A 6000-nucleotide genomic window follows, 5' to 3' on the forward strand; every position below is an offset into this window, starting at 1 on the left:
TGAGGAGACAGTCAAGGTGAGGCTAACAAGAGTGAGTCTAATTGCACATCTGAATCCAGACTAGAGAGCCACAAGGACAATCGTACTGTCCTTGGTGTGGCTACTTTGTAAGAACACCCTGGTTTATTAATTTTGATATTGTGTTTTCAGCTGGCCACTGTTTCATTGCTGTATCACCTATCAAAGACTGAGCCAATACTCACTATCTGTCTAGGTGGGTATTGGGAAGAAGCGGGGTAGTATGTATTGTCTGTAAATGTTGGAAAGGGTACAGTTTATTTATTGTTAACTTTGTCTTTTATTATTGTGATCCCTTTTCCCATTGTTCCATATTCTGAGTTCCCCAGTTACCTAAAAAAAACCCCAGTTACTGTTTTATTTTTCTGGGCATTGCGATAGCTATTATTTATTTATTTTTTGCTTTGACTGACACTCCTTTGTATGAGATTGGGTGTTGAATATTTTCCTAAGAGACAGGTTCTTTGTGTTCTCTGCACTAGGAGGCATTTAGTTGGCTGGAGGCACCAGGTATCTGGTGAATCCAGGGCCTATAACCCTGAGGAGAAAAAAGAGAAAGCAGCAGCTGTACCTCAGGGCTGGGTTACATATGCAATTGTCATCCTGTTTTCAGAGTCACAGTGGTATCATAAAAGTAAAAGATGGAAGATTGTTAAAAACAGAAGTAGAACAAAAGAAATGATGGTGAGGACATTTTAATGAAGAACAGCCAAGAAGAGCCAACAATTCAAATCAGTGGATGTGAGGTAGGTAAGGATTGAACATTTCACTGCTAGAAATTTAGAAACAGAGAAAGTAATTAAGCAGCTAAAAATCAGCAAAGTGCCTGGTCAAGATAAGATTACTGCTGAAATGCTTAAAGCTGGTGAGGATGGGGAGTACATGTACTGTGTTTATTGTTTGGGAGAAAGAACTCTGTCCAGAGGATTGGAACAGAAGTGTGATCTGTAAATTACCGAAGAAAGGGAACCAACTGGTGTGAGATAACTGGCAAGAAATAACATTACTTTCAGTATCCAGGAAAGTGTTCTGCAGTATACTATTGAACAGTATCAAATTGGTCAAAAATGAAAAACTGCATAATGAGCAAGCAAGCTTGAGACTGAAAAGATCTTGTGTAGGTCATGTCTTTATCCTGAGATGATTTGTTGAGGAAAGGGCTCACATACCAGAGAAGATTAGTCTTGAACTTCATAGATTTCACCAAAGCTTTCAACTGCGTTCACAGAGAGTCACTAAGGAAGATATTGCAACAATATGGGCATCCTAGAAAGATAGTATTATTAGTCAAGATGCTGTATGAAGGTTCAAAATGTTATGGAAAGACAGAAAGCTGAAAGATGAATTGCTTTGATATCATCACTGGAGTGGGGCGGTGTTGCATCTTTTCACCTCTTCTTTTTTGCATTGTGATATATTATATGATGCAAAGAGCAACATCAAAGAAAGATACACAAGTTATGTGAAGCAGAAGAAAACATCAAGATCTTGACTTTGCAGATAATATTTCTCTGTTGAACACACATAACAATGCCATGGAAAAGAAACTCTCCAATGTCAAATGTGAGGCCACGAAAGTAGGATGAAAAATCAGAACGTCAAATGAAATCAAAAGAAAATGAAAGTCATGACAGTTGTAAAGAGGAGTAAGCAATGATGGTGTGTGTGCGATTGACAGTGAATTGACAGAATGGTTAAGAAGTTTGTATATCTTGGAAACAAGGTGCTGATGGCCAATGCCATAAGCAAGTGAAAGCAAGAACTTGGAAGGCAAGTGGAGCTTACGAGACTGGTAAATATTTGGAAAAATAAGGAAATTCACATAAGAAACAAAATGAAGTTATACAGCGTCACTGTAATACCACCATTGTTATATGTTTCTGAAACCTGGCAAATGCTAGAAGTCCACAACATGAAACTTTACACATTCCATCAGAGAGAATGATGGAGAATACTTGGTGATTGCCAGTGGGAGGAGTAACTAATGCTGATGCGCAGATTACAGAGACAATGATTCGAGAAAAAAGGCTAAAGTCGTTTAGACATGTTGTATGGATGTAAAAAAACTATGTTCCTAGAGAGGATTATTCCTAGAGAAGCCTTTGACTGGATGCCAGTGGATGGAAGACAGAACTGAGCAGGACAACAGATTACATATTAGAAAAATATGGCTACAATGGCATTAGACAGACGGAGGTGGAAAGATTGGGTTCCCTCATATGTCACACTGCATGGGAGCATTTTGTCTAATCTATTTGCCTGCTGTTATAGTCAAAACACAGAGGAGATGACAGTGTGAGGGAGCTTGGATTATTGCTTCCTTCACAAACCCATTCTGTGCACTTCAGAGCTGTACATCTGGCACCTTTCATGAGCCCTGCGTTCACTGTATGAAAACAAAGCCAGGTAGTTGGCATGTGTGTGTGTGGAGGGGGGACAGTAAATAAAGTTGAGTGAACAAACCTGGTGATAAAACATACCTGGGTGAGTCAACTCTGAGTCTGAACAATACTAACCACCCTGCCCAACCCAATAGAAAAGGCAGTTTCTTCTATGAAAAACAGAGAGGTTTCTTTATAATTTTATTAAGGATAATGGGAAAATCCCTTCAGAGGAAATCAAAGCCAAACCTTCTGACTACATGGCAAGAGAGAGTGAAAGAGCTCTACAAGTTTGGTTCACAGGCATGGCAACAAGACACCCCTTCCTGCATGGAGGTTCTGATTCTAGCTACCCAAACCTCCAAGGGGAACTGGGATGGGATTTTAGACCTTCAGATCATATGACTGTCCCTGTGATACAATTGGCTCTTGCCAACCTCCCTGTGCCACCACTGCAGAAAGTAAATATCAACCCATTCTGCACTTGACCTTGTACTGAAGCTGCTATATAAGACTTCTTCTCCCACACTGTCAGAGTTCAGAATCTCTAAGTTCCCTTCCTGATGTCCTTAACTCAGTTCATTCTCACGCAAAACTCCTACTAGCTTCAGTGAGCATTTTGCTTGGGTAAGTACTGAATAAAATCTACGTAACTATCCTAAACCCTAGAATGAATCTTTATTTTGTCTTGGCCTTTTTTCCCTTCAAAGCATCCCTTCTGAAAGCTCTCCAGTGTATTTCAATGGAGTTAAAAGGGTGTGTGCCCCTGTATGTCTACTCAGGTTTTCCTGTTTGCAAATTCAGATACTGGTAGTTGTGCATGATCCAAGCTTTTGATCCCCCCCTCCCCATCCTGAGTCATTTTTAAGCTCCACCCTGTGTAATTTTCAGAAATGCTGAAGTGCCACAAGAAAGGCTCTTATTGTATTTCTGGTTCAGCCAGAAGCAGGGAGTTCCAGCAAATCCTGTTCCCTGGAGATCTCCGGCCCTCTTTTCTCAAACCAAGAAGCTGAGCTAGTTCAGATAAACATTGCAATTGACCTCACTGATGACACAGGCTGAAGGTCCCCAGTGACAAAACATCCAACAGAATGAAAGCAGACAATAGTGCCAACCGACCACAGTCCCTGCTTTTGAGGGCTTGGAGTCAGCCAGCACAGCCTAGAAAGGCTGGCTAGCCTTGGAAGGGAATGGGATAAGGGCGTCTGGGAGACATGCTGGTTCAGCGTGTTTTCCAGGTAGCCTCCATAAGCAGAGGTCCTTTGGAGTCCTCCTACATCAGGAAGGGCAACTTAAAGCTACTCCCATCCATCTGTGGTATTGCAGCCTGCCTTCTCCCACTGGTGAGTCACTTCTCCAGTCCCCTTCCCGCCCCCAGGAGCAAGAGGTTGGAAACTGCATACATAAACTCACTCATCCATGGGTATAATCAAAGCCCTGGAACTTGGGGGTGTTGAAGGTTAAGCCTTTAGAAAGCTTCCCATTTCTATTAATTAGTTTATCCTTGTTCCACTGAAATGTTCCTACTATGAGTCAGTTATAGAAGCATGCTGCAAAATGTACTGGATTAAAGTTTGGGGTGTTGAGATCAGGGTTTTTGTTCAATTCATCATAAATATTGGGGAAATTTAAAATATTGAGATGAAGATCTGGTTTCAATTTTTGAAAATCCCTCCAGTTTTTGGGCTGTTCAGCTCTGGGGATTTGATTCAGACCCATCTCTATTATAGTATATTCATTATAGTATTGCCTAAACGACTCAGCAGGGATTGGGGTCATTGTGCTATGCACTGTACATAGAGTAACAGACAGCCCCTGCCCTTACAATCAATATAGAAAAGACGGGTACAGAATGGGAGGAAGAAAGTGTTCTCACCATTTTACCACATTTGCACAGGAGCTAAGAATTGAACACCAATCTCCACAGTCCTAGTCCAATCCCTTAGCCAGAAAATTATCTCTGCTATCCTTACCAGCCCAAAGAAGCATACTGCTCAAGACACAGAACAAAATGGCAGGCCAGGCCCTGGGACCTTACTCACCTGACTCCATCGGGTGCTTTGGCTGAGTAAACATAAGAACATAAGAACAGTCATACTGGGTCAGACCAAAGGTCCATCTAGCCCAGTATCCTGTCTTCTGACAGTGGCAAATGCCAAGTGCCCCGAGGGAATGAACAGAACAGGTAATCATCAAGCGATCCATCTGCTGTCAAGATAAGGAAAATTGGAGGAAAGGTTTAAGGATCTGCATGGGATGGGGGCTGTGGGAAGGAAAGGAAAGTATAAAGCAAGGGACTGAGAAAAGGACATAGGTTAACTAAGCAACCATGAAAAAAGCGTTGGAAAGTTTTGTGTTGAAGTGAAATTTAAAACAATAGGTTTAGTGGTTTGGTTTTTTATTTTAAGCTCAGTAGTTTAAAGTTGCATGAATATCTGTAAAGGGGCTTGTCATGGCAACTTCCTGACCTTATGAGACAAAGACTATCCAAGCAGATAGCCTCCTTTTGGGAAAGGTAAAGTCATTATAGACAATGAAAGCAGCTTGATTAGAGCTTCAGTTTGGCAGGCCCTATCAATAACTGCAAAGAGCAGAGGTCTGAGACTATTTATTTTGATTTTCTACTAGTAAGGTCTGAACAACACATTCATTTTAAATCTCTCTGTCCAGCTCAATTTATGAATTTCCTCAAAAGAAACAAGCAGCAACTCAGCAAGATGAGTATCATTTCCATCTCATAAGGGAGGTCATCAGAGGGAAGGGAAGAAGTGTGTTCTAATGGCTGGAGGAGGAGGCTGAGGGTCAGGTCTCCTGTGTTCTTTTCCAAGGTTTGCCACTGATTAACTGTGACCTCAGGTGAATCACTTGAACGCTTTGTGCCTCAGCTTGCCCATCTATAACACTATTGACCGGTGGTATTGTATCTCACTGAAGTCTTGGTATGCTTAATTAATTAAGGTTTGTAAAGTGCTTTTTTAATATCTGCAGGTGGAAAACACTAATTAAGAACCAAGCATTAGTTACAGTAGTAATAATAATACAGCAGTGACACAAATTAGTGCCACTCTAGTTACAAGATTTAATTATGGAATACCTTGTGCTACTTACTGTGAGCTAACTAGGGCAGCAAGCCATTATTTCCCAGTACCCAAAATACCACAAACCCAAGGTTTTATGAGATTTGGCTTATGCAGTCTCATTACAGGTAAAAAGAAGAACCCTTGTCCCTTCTACGTACAAAGGGGTTAGTATGTGAATTAATACTGAGTTCATTTAAGAAATTAAAAATAAATAAATAGGCCATATGCAATCTGTAGCTGTGCATCCCTTATTAAAAAGAAACAAAAACTCCCTCCTTTGCTCCAAGAACTAAAGTTTGCTACTGTAGAGGCAGTCCTGTTGCTGTGTAACTTATAGCCCTGGTCACAAAACCTTCCTCCTGTAATTATCAAGAGAGAAGCTAATAAGGGCCTGGCAAATGTTTTAGCAAGACATTTAAGCACATGTCCTAACTTTAAGCATCAGAGTAGTCCCTGGCTGAACTGGTGCAAACCAGAGGACCTAAAATTTATAGATTTTCAAATGCAGTTGTGAACATTTT

The sequence above is a fragment of the Gopherus flavomarginatus genome, chromosome 5 (assembly GCF_025201925.1).
Source record: "Gopherus flavomarginatus isolate rGopFla2 chromosome 5, rGopFla2.mat.asm, whole genome shotgun sequence".
NCBI lineage: Eukaryota > Metazoa > Chordata > Testudines > Testudinidae > Gopherus > Gopherus flavomarginatus.